The following is a 15,678-nucleotide window of genomic DNA, read 5'->3' as shown; positions in this document are numbered from 1 at the left end:
CCCAGGTCAAGGCCCTCCTATAGAGTGTAAGGCCTTCAATCTGTAACTGCGAAGGACATGAAAAACAGGGAAATATGGAGAAACTATTCCAGATTGGAAGAGACTGAAGAGACTTAAGAACAAAATGCAATGTGTGGATCCCCGGACTGGCAGTAGCAGCATTTGGGAACTTGCTGCAGATGCAGAATCTTTCAGCCCCTACTCACACATCAGACCTACTGAACCAGAAGCTGCGTTTTAACAAAATATCCAATGATTCCTATGCACATTTAAACAAACTTAAAAAAAAAAAAAAAAGGCCTGGGTCCTAGATCTGTGGTTCCCAGACTTTATCAGAATCACTTCAGGAGAACTTTGTAAAAAGATTCCTGCTTCCCTCTCCATATCTGTAATATCAGACTCTGAATGGTGAAGTCTGCAACTGGGTATTTTTAAAATACTTTCACAGTGGTTCTGATACCAAGCCACATTTAGGAACCACCAGGCTCTAAACGATATTGTCATGTGTATAAGTGACCAAAGCGGGGTTCCTTCCATGTGGGCCTCAAAACACAGATTGGACAATCAAGCTAATCATCACCATGACTCAAACTTGAAGCACCAAGTCATGATCCCAAACTAACACTCCAATGCAGGGGTGGAATGTAAATAAATATTGCTTGTTCACATTTCAGGAGTTTTCCAGAACATTTAAGTGGATTTGAAAAATACTTTTTAAAAGATTGTTTGTACAAACATCATACTCTTTCCAGTCCTTGTTTGGCATAAAGTTTAATCAGATTTAAAATGGTGAGTGTTCTTTGTAAGGTTGTATGTCTTTTTTCTTCCAGGGCATGTAAAACAAGACATCTGGGTTTTATCATCAAAATACTAAAACATGCCCAGTATATTTAGGAAATCTGGGCCTGAGTTTATATGCTACAGGTGTTAGATATATTTGATAAAAGGCTGTAGTCTATTCATTTAGAGTTAAAAGAAAAAAAATTATGCACTCCAATTTTGTTTCAGAAAAATATTTGGCTAAAACATTTAAGTTTTTGACTGTGTTTTCCAGCACTTAGAAAATTAAGAAGAAATAGAAATGTTTTTGTCAACCTTATATGAAAATACCTAGTTTTCAGATATTCTTTGTTTTATATTATACACTTAACTCTCAACTCAAAGCAAAATTTGCTTTTGCTCTCTTACTAGCTTCTGTCAACTTATTTGTAGTACTTCATGGACATAAAAAAAAAAACCTTTTTAACAAATTTTTTGCCTTCCACAGGAAAAATATAAAAATATAGAATTTAAAGAGTGAATCTGGATGTGATATAGGCTTATTCTCTGCACGAGTCTAAGACATGATGCTCTCCAGTCCCACCATGGTGCAGAGAGGCCAGGGAGGGGCTATATAGTGGAATGATGAGGGAAACATAATAAAGCATTAATAAAAAATTATAATTTCTAATTTCAGAGAAATACCACATTAAATGTAGGTGCCTCACAAAACTAAATGCCATATCTGGAAATCATCAAACACATGCCCATTAATATTAGTAAAATTAACTAAACTTTCTACTGTGCTTGTAAGTATATAAAGCACTTTCACATTTTCTTTAATCCTACAATTCTGTAAGGTAGATGTTGCTCATAAGCCTGCTTTAAATTGAAGAAATACAAGAGAAACTAAGTAATTGGCCTAGTATCACTCAGTGAATGTTAGAACTGAGACTTGAATCCAGCATCTCTAACTTCAAACACACGCTGCTTCCCACCGCATCTAGGGAAAAAAAAAATGTCCAGTCAGTATCCCAAAACCATGATCTTGTTTTGGTTTGGTTTGGTTTGATTTGGGAGAGTTTTGGGTATAATTTGTGTCATTTTCTAATACTTGAATGGTGTTCTTACTTTTCACTCTCTGCCACCTATGCCCTAAGCACTTTTCAAGTAAATATTTCTCTAAGGAGTTTTTTGAGTTAGATATAAAACATGTCTTTGCCCCTCTGGAGTAGAAACTCATGCCCTCTACAGGAGAAGCAAGGCTTGCATTTGGCCCCTAGGCTATGTTGCCACAGCTCTGTGTAACCTTTAAATAACCGGCCCCCAAGACCTCATACAGGTCTGTCACTTTTGCAAAAACTGTCAACATACCCTCAAAAACTGTCAGCACCCACAAACTTCTTTAACTGACTCTCTTGAAGAAAATGAACAGGCTTTAACTTCAGATCATTCAGCAAAATCACTCCAAAGTCCTGCCGGCCACATGGTCCCTGTCACCAAAATAAATCCCTTCTTCTGCCGGTCTGAAGCTCACTTCAGCCTCCCCACATCCAAAGTTTTGAATTTCTGCAGCTCCTTTCCTTGGGTTTGTGCCCGTGGAGCTGTTAATCAGAGTCCCCAGCCCAAGCCCTCTGTTGCTACAGCAGCTTTCTCCCTTCTGGAAACAGATCCTGGCAGGAATTTTCTCAGGAGGGCTCTTCTTGCTGGCCCGCTCTCCTCTCTGCGTCTTCCTTTGACCTCTCCTGCAATCCCTAATGAAGATAAATAGCAACCATATCAACTTTTGTTATTCTTTCCCATTTTCCTTCTCCAGTTTTGCCCCAAATCTGCATTCCCCTGAGCCCTTTCCCTTCTGTAGCCCTGTCTTCAGGGCACAGCTGGAGTCCTCTCTGACTAAAGCTGAAAGAACAAAATTCGAGCTTCAGCATATCTGAAACTCTGCAGGCAGGTCTGCCATCTGTTGAGGACTGTGACATGGCAGCCCCTGTTTGGGGCACTCTCATTTTCATTGTCCCAACTTCTCCCTTTTGTTCTTCAGATTTTGCCCAACCAGGACCCACTGCCACCATCTCTTAGGCTACCTGAGTTAGAGTCATTAGCAATTCTTGCAGCTCCCAGATCTCCTCCCCCTCTCCATCAGACCAGGGTAGCTCCTGCCTGGCGTGTGCCACTTGTTCACCCAGGTGAGCCTGTCTCTGAGGACACGAGGATGGACGGAGAGAGGAAAGGGTAATGGTACATCACAACCTCTTCACAGAGGTAATGGAAGCCCAGCAGGTTGTGACTGTAAGATGTCCTGAGGTCGGGGGACCTGCAGTCCAGCCCTGACACTGCTACTGATGAGCTGGGTGACCTTGAGCAAGTCACCTAATAGCTCAGGTTCTTGAGTTCCTTCATCTATAAGACAGAGGAAATGGGCCCAATTGCCTTTAAGGTCCTTTGATTTATTATTTATCACATTATGTAGTGGAACCACATGGCTAAAAGATGGTCTGCTGGGCTATTTCCTCATGACAGCCCTGGCTCTGAGATAATAGTTGCACCTGTGCCTTAGTCTCCGCATTTTAGGTTATAAGAAAAATCTTCCTTGTGTCTTGGTTTTAGAATTCTTCCAATAATATATTGATGCTGAATTTTTGATATCAGTTATAAAACCATATGCTGCCATTTCTATTTCTACCTCCCAAAGTCCACTCATACCATGCCGTTTCTGGAGATGAAGGGATACGTTATCAGGTTGGGTAGAGGCAGAGAAAGATGTCCAGAATTGCCAGTGGACACAAGCCTCTGGCTATATCTCCTCCAAGCTAAAGGAACTTCAAGAGACCTGGTGCCAATATTCTGGAGTTTTTCTAAATGTTAGTGTTCTTTTTTTAGGGGGATGGGGGGGGGGGGAATCACATGATCAGAAGACTTTGGGAAGCTCTGAATTTTAGCTCCTTGGAAATTTACCCTGTGCATTAGCATATTTAAAGCTCTAAGAAATCCTGCCAGTGAACAAATCTTAATTTATCCCAGCATTTCCCAGACTAATATGGCTGCAGATACTTTTTCACAAAATACTTAACATCTGGTAGAACATGTCTCTAGAACACAGTTAGGGAAACATTACCACAAAACATTGCTGACCTAGCTCTATCTGGTCTTCAGAGCAAAAGGTAACTACAGCTGCTGGAATATTTATTGAGCACATACTATATGCAGAACGCATGAGAATTATTCAAAATTGGCAGATCAAGTGTCAGCCAGCCAAGATTTCGAAATCTAAAGCTGCAGAGGGATAGGCACACATGAATAAACATGCCAGTCAACAAACAAGACAAATGAAGTGTCAAGTGATACAGCTTGGAAGAGCTGGATCCAGGCCACTGCACAGTTGTTTAACTTCCCAAATCGAATTTCCATGCTCTCAGCTGTCAGTCTCAAGTTCTTTGCTTGGTTCCACCAGAGCAGTTACCATTCAGCCAGTTACATGGTGTCATCACAGGACACCCATTGTCCATTTTTATCGATTAGGTGTTTGGTGAGGCACACCAAGTAGTTTTATCCTAGAATTTCCACCTTACATGTATAGCTCTGTTGTTTTTTATTCGAAATTGGATTCTGTTCTTTCTCCAGAAAAAAAAAACGACCTTCTTTTCACAAAGTAGGAAAGATGTTGAAATGGTCAGTGTCACATGCTGTTGTTTAATCCCACTCGGCATCAAATGTGACTGCAGTCTAGGGTACCTGATATTTCCTTGACAAAGAGTTCTGGGTTCTCAGGGAGAGTGCCCTGTTAGAACCTATTTGCAACTCACTGCTATTTTCCTAAGCTCTTCCGCTCCCACCAAACCACATCCATGTGCCCCAACTTCCTCAGACAGCCTTCACTCAGATCCCCCTTCTTCGTCTTCTGTTTCCCACCCTTCTCTGCCAGCTTTCCTTAGACTTTCTATTGATAAGTTTTTTCCTGCCCCTTTTCATCTTCCTTCTGTCTCTCCTTTCTGGCATCTTTAAAAGAAATGAAGGCTCATTTTTTCTGAGGGTTGAATTCTTGGAAAGTCCCCCTCTGCTAAACTGAGAAGAGAAGCTGGCACTATAATGAAAAAGCCAACATCATTTCTACAAAGACTACCTCTTAAAGAAGGAGCTGCTTATTTTTTTTTTTTAATTATCAATATTAGTTGACATTTACTGAGTATGTACCCTGCGCCATAGATGTAAAGCCCTTTACATGTATTGTCTATTTTATTAGTCACCACACCCTTTATGATACAGAATATTTATTATTCTCATTTTATGAGTGAGAAATTGAGTCTCAGGGAAGATAAGAAACTTGTTCAAGGTCATATTATTAGTTTTTTAAAAAACACAGTGGCAGGAAACCTGCATTTCTTCGGCTCCAAATCCAGTGTTCTCCCTCCTCTCCCCCACCCCCTTCTCATTGGAACAAGGAAGTTAAAGAGACAGAATTCTGGTTTTCATCAGATTTGTTCTCTAAAGTTTCATTCAAAGATGCTCACCCACACACACATGTACTGTACAGACAACAGATTTAATTTTCTTCTTCTTCATGATCTCTTATATCTACTGGTGTCCAGCAGGGCCAGTCTAATTGACCTTGGTGGGACGCCATTATCCCTTGTTCTTCACACAGATTTGTCTTCAAGGGAGCATATGTCGACACCTACAAACCATTTTATTCCCTCTATTCTCTCCTTCCTGCTTGATCATGAACATTGCTTTAGTTGTTAGTCTCCTGTTACCCGCTCACCATCCACGTTGCAATCGGCAAGCATTTGCCATTGGGCCCTACAGGTGAAATAGTAACTTGTTGAGCTCGCTTTTACTTTTCTATGACAGGCATCTATCTGCCCTGGGGCCCAGAGTTATTGCAGCATGTCTCAGAAACTCCTGGACCTCTCAATGGCCCTAGAAGACAATCTTTACTCTTCCCCCTTTTCCCAAGCAGTGTGGCCTATGGCCAGTGACTTCCCCATCCAGGGGACTTAAGTTACCAGGGAGGTCATTTCCTGTCCATCACTCAGGGCACCTCAGAATAGGCCCTGCCTATTCCAGAGCAGATGAGAAGGCCACTACTACTCTCACTCTCTGATGCTCAGTTATCTTAGGGAAAATGGATGGAACCTTTCAGTCAGCCTCAATTCCCCTGCCATAGCCCCTAGATGCCCTGGGCACTCAGGTGCTTGGGTCCTCTTCTGAGAAGGGCGGTACCGGTAGGGAGTGGGCTGCAGTGGCTGCTGTGCTATGTGCCTGACTCCAAACAAGAAGTTATTAAGCACTTACCATTTGTGCTGGACCCTGTGCTGGGAAATAGGTGAGTAAAACAACGCCTGCCTTCATGGAGCTTGAACTCCAGTAGCAAGGACCAGGGAGAAAGTGGTCACAGTGCAGTGATAAAGTTACATAAATGCAGAGGACTAATTAACCATGTGAGAGTTCAATAAAGTCTTCTTAGTGGAGGTGACATCTAGGCTACTTGGCAACCGTTGAATGTGGGAATGGAAGGTGAAGGAGAAGTCAAGGACTGGAATCAGGGTGTGCTTGCAGACCCTGGGCTCTCCAGGTGGAAATGTCCAGTTAATTCTTGGATAGCTATTCAGAGACAGCAGCAGAAAGGTAGGTAAAACCAGGAAAGTGAAGGAAGTCATCTAGGGAGAGGAGGCAGCATAAGAAGAGATCCAGGAAAGGCCGAGGACAGAAGCCCAAGAAATGCCAGTATTCAAGAACTGACTCATGAGCATGGGCTCTGGGTTTGGCTGCCTGGTTTGGGATCCCACCTCCATAGCTTACTAGCTGTGTGATCCTGAGCAAGTGCCTAAACCTCTCTGTGCTTCCATTTCATCTATAAAATGGGGGGTTAATGACATATACCTAACTGAGTTGTAGGGGTAAATGAATACATGTTAAGTACTTAAAGCCTATTTAAGTAGACTCTGTGATAATTCAATAGCATTATTATTTCACTGATATCAAAAAATAACAACCGCAGCCTACAGTAGAGTCGTCTTCTCAGTGTCCCCTGGCACTGACCAGTTAAGATCCCCAGGGAGGAGAAGTAAAGGAGAGCCCCCATGGGAGCAGAGCATAGTGGGGACAGGAAGGGACCAGTCATGCTAAGTGGTGCAGATGCTACCATCTCTTGGGAGGGCAGGGACAGTACCTGCCTTGCTCACTGCTTGTCCCAGAGCCCAGAGCAGTGCCCAGTAGAGCGAGAGTTCCTTAAGGGTGAGCACTCAGTCAAAATTTGCTCAATGAGCATATCGATGAGCATATACTTGCTGAAGGTCCTACAACTTAGCTGGAGTGAAGAGGGAAAAAGGCTGGGCCACTCGAGTGGTGGCAGCAGCTTCTGAAATAGGTTCTGGGGGCATCTCCCAACTCTCTCGAACCTCTGCCTGGGACACCTAGCTGTCTGCATGAGTGAAGCACAAGGATGGACTCTCTCACAGGCCTTCTCCCACTCACTCCTTCCTCTCCCAGACTGTAATTCAGGAGGACCCTGTCCTGTTCTTTGAATCAGAAAACTTGGCATTTTACACAGGTGACAGAACAGGAACGTTGGTAAACAACCAGCCCGCACCTACACTGCAATCTCTGACTTCTCAGAATGCTAACATTCTGTTCCCAAAAGGGGCGTGACTCAGCTGCTCAGATCTTCAATCTGAGCTCCTCACAGCCTTTGCTAAGGCATTTCTTTGTTTGGTAGATCAGGCTAAAAGCTATAATTAATTCACTCTTTGGTCTGATGCTCATAGGAAAAAATGGAAAGAAGTCAAGCATGATAGTTTAAAAGCATAGGTTTTTAATTTGGCTCATTGCTAGTTTACAGGTTCTATGACTTTGGGCCAGGTAGCATAGCTGCTCTGAACTTCAGCTTCCTCATCCGTAAATGGGAACAGCATTAGTACCAGGCTTGTAGGACTGAAAAGATTAAATGGGATAAGCAATGTTCCTCTCACAAGTACATGCCCAATACATTGAAGCTGTTGTTATTGTATTATTAAAATCATGTAAAGAGGAAAAGAAAGTGATTCATAAATGACCCTGCAATAGGATCAGGATAGTCTGGAGCTGACAACTCATGTATAACAAGACTTTTTGTGTAATCTTTACATTGTTAAAATGTGATGAAATAGCAAAGACCCTATTCTAGGACTACTAATAAATACTCTTGAATACCATTTAATAATTGATTTCAGAATGAATGATCCGTTCAACTGAGTGTGGTTAAGAGAGAAGAGAGCATGCTGGTCCTGCATAGCTGTTGGCACATTTCAGCAGTTTGTATAACTAGAAATAGCATTTGCATATCTAAGTCAAAGTGTTTCGCCTAGTTGATTTTAAAACATTAAATAGACATTAAAAAGAATGAAATCTTGCCATTTATGATAACATGGGTAGACTTCGAGGACATTATGCTAAGTGAAATAAATCAGAGAGAAAGTCAACTATATGGTCTCACTTATATGTGGAATTTTAAAAATGATAAGAACAACAACAAAACCCTAAGCTCATAGATACAGAGAACAGGTTGGTGGTTGCCAGAGGGTTGGGGGTGGGGGGTTACAAACATCTAGTTATAAAATGAATTAGTCACAGGAATGTAATGTACAGCATGGTGCCTATGGTTAATAATGCTGTATTGCCTATTTGGAAGCTGCTAAGAGCAGATGTTAAAAGTCCTCATGACAAGAAAAAAAATTTTTAACTATGTAAGGTGGCAGATGTTAACTAGACTTATTGTGATAATTATTTCACAGTATATACAAATATGGAAGTATTATGTTGTACACCTGAAACTAATATAATGTTATATGTTAGTTATACCTCAGTTTTAAAAAACTAATGCAGTGTCACAAAGAGTGGAACAGCAAAACATTTTCAAAACTTTTAATAAATTTATTCTTTATACAAAACGCCAGTTTAAGTACGTCATGCGGAATTGAGGACTTGTCAAAACTTGTAGAGTTCACATGATGAGAATACTTATATGTAATTTATGACACTAACTATTGGTTAAGTGGAACCAAAATGAACATTATTTTTAAAAAACAGTAAATCTAGTAAATTTAGAATCTAATTTCTAAGTTTTAGGGAGTTTTTAGTAGAAGAAGTTGAGAATAAACTACAAACTATAGGGAAGACATTCTGCAAACAATAAAAAAGCCAATAGATGGCCAGAATAATATGTTCTCTATCCTCAAGGAGTTGACAATTTAAAGAAGGCAACCATATATACAACCGACTTAATTGCAAGGCAGAACATGCTATGTAACATTTCCTATACTTGCTCCAGTCCCCCCTGCTCCCATGCCTAGCATAGTTCCTAGCAAATTCGCAGGCAAGCAGTAATTGTTTGTGGAAAGAACAAGCACTACTATAGAGATATAAATAAAATGCTTTGGGAGGGCAACTCGGACCAAGGAGCAGTAGAAAGATTGGACTTTCAAAGATGGTAGCATATAAATGGGTAAAGTTGGCCTTGTACTTAACCATCATAATATCAACCATACTACTATTTAATTATGTTATTTTCTCCCATAAGGCTCCAAGCTCTCCAAAGGCAGATACCTTGTCTTTCTTCTTTCCAGCATGGTACGTGGTACATAGTAAATACTCAATGTGTTTGTTACAGGAAGGAGTGTCCTCAGATATATTCATCAAGCCTTCTTTTCTTCTAGTTTCATGTTAACAGCAATTCAACTCAACTATGCTAAACAAAATAAGGGAATTTTTTGGTTTCTGTTTATGGAATCTTCACAGGGCTTCAAGTCTGGCTGGATCTAGGAATCTGACCAATGTCCTCAGGAATCCATTTTCATCTTTCTTTTGTGTTGGCTTCATTCTCAGGCAAGCACTCCTGATATTATGGCAGAGGCAGGTTTTGGTAATTCCAGGTTCATATCTTTACAGTTTATGATTCCAACAAAAAAATTGTGTCTCTTCTCCTGATAGTGTCAGGAAAAGGCTCAGGGAGGATGCTGGTTGGCCTGCCTTGGGTCATATACCCATCTCTGAACAAATTATTGAGGCCAGGAGTGAAGGAGCAGGGGAGGAGCAGCCACATGTAATCTGTAATAGATTAAGATGGAGAAAGGGTGACTCTACCAAGAGATATTGGACAGCAGCCAAAGCAAAACAAATAACAAAATCTCCTATGTATTCACAATGTAAGGAAACGGATTGAACAATACCATAGAGATAGGAATAGATGAGGAAGAAAAAACTGACATGAAATGTGGTAGGAGAGTAGTGGGCAAAACAAAAAATTAATACTGAAGATGTGTTTGTTCTGTAGACAATTGTGAGATAATTTGAGGGGCAAGGGAGGAGTATAATCCAAGATGTCTTTAGAGCTTCTCTAGAAGCTACCTTTAGATGCCTCCTTTTTCCCCTCTCTGCCCCTCCTAAATAATGAATCATCAGTGGAACCATGCCATACTGGACAAGGAGTTCAAAAGATTCTTCTGCACCTGCTTCATGTCAAAGAGGATGCCTGGGCATGTGTAACTTCCTGGCCACTGCATCCTGAGTACTGAGACCTGACATAAATAAGGCATGGGCTCTGCCATTCAGGAGCCTACAGGTCGGGGAGATTGTTCTCCGATAAGTTACTAGAAATATACCTACACGTACATACATATAAATATGTATATGTATGTACATGGGATTGGGCAATTTAAATAGAAAAAAAGTGATTGTTTTATTCCTAATGAAGAGTCAGGGAAGCCTTCAGGGAAGAAGAAATATGCGAGTTACCCTTCTATTAGGAAAGGCTTGTGCTCGGGGCACAGACCTTCTCAAGGCAACACAGATTCCTCCTGGTCCAGCCTTAGACTACTTCCTTCCTTGTAGTTAGGAAGTGGGACTTAGAGGTTTCTTTCTTCTATGTTCTGTTTCCTAGAATTCAGCTTCTCTACAACTCAGGTAAAAACAACAGCAGTAACAGTGGTCACAGTAGTAAACGCTTATTGAGCCCTTAACTATACACTAAGCATCGTGCTGAGTGAGATCTTTAGATAACAACCTGCAGTTTCACCCTCACAATAATATTATGAGGTAAATATTGTTGTTCCCATTTTACTGAAAAGGGAATTGAGGCTGACAGGTTTGGTGGCTTGACTCAGGGAACTTCACAAGGAAACAATGGAACTGAGATTTAAACACGGGTCCACTCAACCCCAGTGCCCATGTTCTCCGTCGCTGTGCTGTGCTGTGCTGTGCTGTGCTGTGCTGTGCTGTGCTGTGCTGTGCTGTGCTGTGCTGTGCTGTGCTGCCTCCCCCTGGCTTCTCCTTCTTGGTTCCAAATGAGTCATGGTCCCAGGCTCAGGTATAGTTACAGTATTGGACAGAAATGTTGCTTGAGCTCTGACTCAATTTTAGGGGTGCAGAAAGGGACGCTGAACCCCTGAGAGAGTTCTCAACCTAAGTATGCATAAGAAACATGATTCCTGGCTCTGCTCTTAGAGAGTCTGATTTCTAGGTCTGAGAGAGACCTTGGACTCTGCATTTGGACAAACACTCTACCACCACCACTAGAGATTGTGAAGCATTCAGTGCTCCACATTTGGAAGACTGCTGCCTAGGCAGATGTGACAGGGACGGCGGTGGGTGTAGGAGGGACGGGCAGTCTGTCCATGTGTGGTATCCATGTACATGGCTACATGCTTTAGTTCAAGGGTTGTTTTGCTAAAGCCCCATGGAGGGCATGTATATACGCTGCACATAAATGACTTGAGAGTAACTTTGTCTAGACTGTCATTGTCTTCTTTAGATTCCACCATTTGAGCCAGGCCTTTGTAGTTAGGATAACCAGATACCCATTACAAAGGATCATCTTTCTATGAAAACTTCTGCTCAGCATAGCCAAAAAAACTTTTTGGCACAAAGTCATATGTCTCCTTTTTCTGGACCTGGGAACAGCAGGCCTTTTCCCAAATAGAATCCCTGACCATTTGGAGGCTGAGAATCCTCTCTGCCCATGGCCTCCTGGGACTCCGGGTGGCCTGCCTGTTGGTCAGACGCAGCGAGCATCCCCACACTGGAGATGTGGGAAACACAGTCTCTGTCCTTGAGGGCTTAAGGTCTGGTAGGGAAGACAGAACGGGCCCATGTGAAAGAGTCAGACACACAAATATAATAAAAATAAACCAAATGCACATCCATGCAATGGTCAGAAACCAAGTGCAGACATAACTTTGAACTCAAAGTCCAACATTAAGTCAGAGAAAAATACGAAGTTGAATGTGAAGTACTAGGTCATTAGAAAAGCCTTTCTAGAAGAGGCCACGTCTACTTATTCGCCAGTTCTTATTAAGCAGTTTTGTAGTGGGCATCGTTTCTGGTGAGCAGAGCAGACATGATATCTGCCTTTTGGGGAATACAGTGCTGACTGAGCAGGGGTCAGGGAGACATGGGGGCCCCACATAGACCCTGCCCAGGTGGAAAGGCAGAGCAGGCCTCCTCAAGAAAGTGATGTTTTCATCAAATTCCTGAAGGCCGCCCTGCCCCTGACTTTACCTATAAACCCAGGACAAAGTACAAAGGAGGCCCCAGTCTGTGGCCTGTCCACTTTCTCTTACTGTCCTGGCTCATGTGCCTGTGTGTGGACACCCTAGGCCTCAAGTTCAAACTTGGTTCACACACCACCACTTCCCACAGCCCTTTGGCCAGCCTTCAAGCCCAGGGTTATGATCTACCCTCAAGGAGGACTGGTCCAGGTAAAAGGCCCTTGCAGGCCCAGAAGTGGGCCTCAGTTGTTTGGACAGGGAATGCAGGAGTCCTAGGTTTACAGGGGTGAACAATATGAAAGAGGGTACATAGCCACCCCACAGGCTTCTGTATGGAGAGGGGCACAGCTGGATGCGGTGGTGTGGGCCTTCTAAAGCATAGGGTTCGGGGCAGGGATCCTGACTGCAGGGTCTAAGGACATTTCTGCCTAAAGATAAGTAGATGTTAGCTAAATCAACAGTGGAGGTGGGGGGCGGGCCACCTTCTTGCAGAAGGAACAACCAGTACAAGATCCTTGAGATGGGAAAAAGCCATGGTCACCTCCCTAAAAGCAGGATGTGGGAGAGAGCTGAGGTGAGGCTGGAGAACAGGCAAGACGTGGTGGGCCAAGGCGAAGATTCGGCTTTACAAAGGACATGGTGGACCAGGGAAAGGTCATTTTGAATGGAGCAAGAACATTCCTTCCAAACCGAGCTTGTGCGGTGGCAATAAGGTATTTGATGTGAGAAGAGAGAGCAAATTGTTCTGCTTAGTTAGGTCTAGGAGTACTGAGAAAGGCAAGAGAAGGAAGAAAATAAACATCTGGAAAGGAGCCACTACGGAGGAGTTGTGGGCGTCATGTACCTAGGGGTCAGAGTCGTCAAGGTAACACAGAGCCTCAGGGAGGAACTTGCACAGATCTGGGCTGGATGTCAGACTCTTTCTTTATTCTGTGCTGACCATTAAAATCAGGCAAAATAATCTGCCACGTTTAACACCTTTCTACTCTAGGGATGCTCCCCATGCTTGAGGCATAGTACTTCATATGTACACAGTTCTTGTGTTTTTCTGTGTGATTTATGCCCTGGAAATATTTCTGGATTGGCAACACATCGTATTTTCCACTTAGTAAACGTGACCACCATTTATGCTTTGGGCAACATTTTACAGTTGTCGCAGAATCTTTATTTCCTGTGTCATTTATTTTTCATAATTAGTGGTGATACTCCCATCAGTGAATGCCTGTGAAATTATGAATACATTAGGTTGCAATAAGAATTGTCCCTGAAGTCTGTAAACAGATGTAGGGGGAAGGGGGTGTTTATGATAACTGTGCTTACATAATCTCAACAACCAGGCCCTGGGGACTCACACTCGTAGATGGAACAGTTGGTTTAAATTAGGTTTCCATGTGAAATACAGTATCGCTATTTTTTTCCTAGCATTGTGGGAAAGTATATGGAAAATGATTTGACTGATAGGAAATAAATCTGGATGCATGATCAGGATTGAGGCACAAACCATGAAGTGGTCTGCGCCTGCTCTGTGAAGCAGGCCTCTCCAGGGGAAGATAGGGTAACCCTTGCAGGCCACTGGACTAATAAGTCACTGTGGTACCAGAATAGCTGGAAAGAACCATAACTTTCAGAGAAACTGATTTGCCATAAGTTCCAACAAAAGAGCTAAAGCCACAGAAGATATAGCCAGACACCTCAAAAACTAATGCATTAGGTGTTTGAGGAATTATTTTAACTTTCCAGGATTTCATTTTTATTTTTAAGGAGATAGGTTTGAATTTCTAGCTCAAAGTTGATAATTTTATGATTCTAAGTGTTTGCTGGTGATTTCCCATAGCAAGATAGGGCTCATCAAAAGCAAATTACACTAAAGGAAGAATGAAATGGAAGCACCAAGGACACTCAGTCTCTATTGGAAAAATAATTTCTTGTTCTAGAGAGCCAGGGTTTCATGAAGGTGACTATTAACTGGGTAAGCGGGTGAAGGGCTAAGGCATTGAGACCGTGAGCACAGGCTTGCTTATAGCTGTAGGGGCAGAGCTGGCTCTGCAAATTCCAGCGGATTCCTCTGTGCTCCAAGCAGTCCCAGGCAATTGGAACAAATGGTGCCCAAGAGGCTCTGAATTCCTTGATCTGGACCAGGGCTCGTCCTAGGGGTCTGACTCCAGATCAGTTCTCCTGATGTTGCATGAGGGCCGAGAAGTCCAGGGCAGGTAGAGAGCAGAGATGCATGGTCGGAGCCCACTGGGCCCTGGGGTGGCCAGTGGCTCACCACATTTTTGCTTCAGCCTATTTCGTAAGGGAAGAGATAGGTTATTACTGCAGAGCTCCTGGCTGATACCAGTCCCTGTTTGTTCCTGTGTAGGGAGAGGAAAGAGGTGTTTAGCATCAATCTCTTCTGTTTTGTTTTTTTTCTTTGTTTCTTTAACCATCTTTTGATAGTTTTCTAGGTATCTTCTCCTTTATTCCAGCTCAGTCCTCAAATATTTAGCTCTTAGTAAGTACTTAGAAGGACCTAACTAATGCCAAGTTTGAAGAAACTGTCACTCTTCATCAGATGAAAGGGCACCAGACTGGGAGTCCTGGTTTTGACATAATAAGAATTGTGACCTCAGAAAGTCGCTTCTCCCATGAGCCCTATATTCCGGATCTGGAAAATGGGGTTGGGCTGTCCTCTGTGGTTGCTGCCGGCACTAAACGCCATTCATTCCCGTCACTTTATGGCAGTATGCTATGGACCTTGAACTCTATTTTTTTCCTGCAGTTGTTGTAGATCACCATGAATTCTATCTTCAGTCCTCAGTGTCACTCAGGCCAGGGAAATGAGTTGCTCCCCAGGTTTCAGTGATGTTGCTGAACCAAATGCAGCTAATGGGCCACGTGGGGATAAGACTAAAGTTTTGGTTTCTTAATAGCTGAGCTTATCAGCCCAGACATTAGCCATGATGGAGAAAGTAACTTAAGTGAACATTAGTGTCCAAGCACCAAATGTATAGGTAACAGCAAAATAATCTTAGAGATTAAGCAGAGGGTTTGAGACTGCATATTGTAAAGGGGATCTTCGTATTGGATTATTAGATATAATACTCCAGTCTATGTAATAGAAAAAACAAATCACATGAGTAAATTTAAACCCAGAGCTGGAGAACATTAGAGTTCATATATACACATTTAAACCCAGAGCTGGAGAACATTAGAGTTCATATATACACATTAGTCATTTAGTAAGTGGTTAATAGTGCCACCTCTGAAGAACACGCCTAAATTCAAATTCAGGCTTTGCTATCTTTTGGTTGGGGACCTTAAGCAAGTCTCTCTGTCTCTCAGTTTTCTCCTCCATAAAATGAGGATAATAATAGTCCCTGACTCAGGATTGTTGTAAAAGATAAATAAGTTAACATAC

The 15,678-nt window shown here is 42.4% G+C and overlaps 1 protein-coding gene across 2 annotated transcripts in view; it reads left to right on the top strand.

The window, feature by feature from the left end:
• PLCE1 (phospholipase C epsilon 1) overlaps positions 1–15,678 on the top strand; it is a 267,265-nt gene that overhangs the window by 163,166 nt on the left and 88,421 nt on the right. The window lies entirely within an intron of this gene.

This window comes from Pteropus vampyrus, unplaced genomic scaffold (assembly GCF_000151845.1).
Source record: "Pteropus vampyrus isolate Shadow unplaced genomic scaffold, Pvam_2.0 Scaffold68, whole genome shotgun sequence".
In the NCBI taxonomy this organism is placed as follows: domain Eukaryota; kingdom Metazoa; phylum Chordata; class Mammalia; order Chiroptera; family Pteropodidae; genus Pteropus; species Pteropus vampyrus.
Note: the sequence above shows the minus strand (reverse complement) of the source record. Positions and strands in the feature narration are given on the sequence as shown.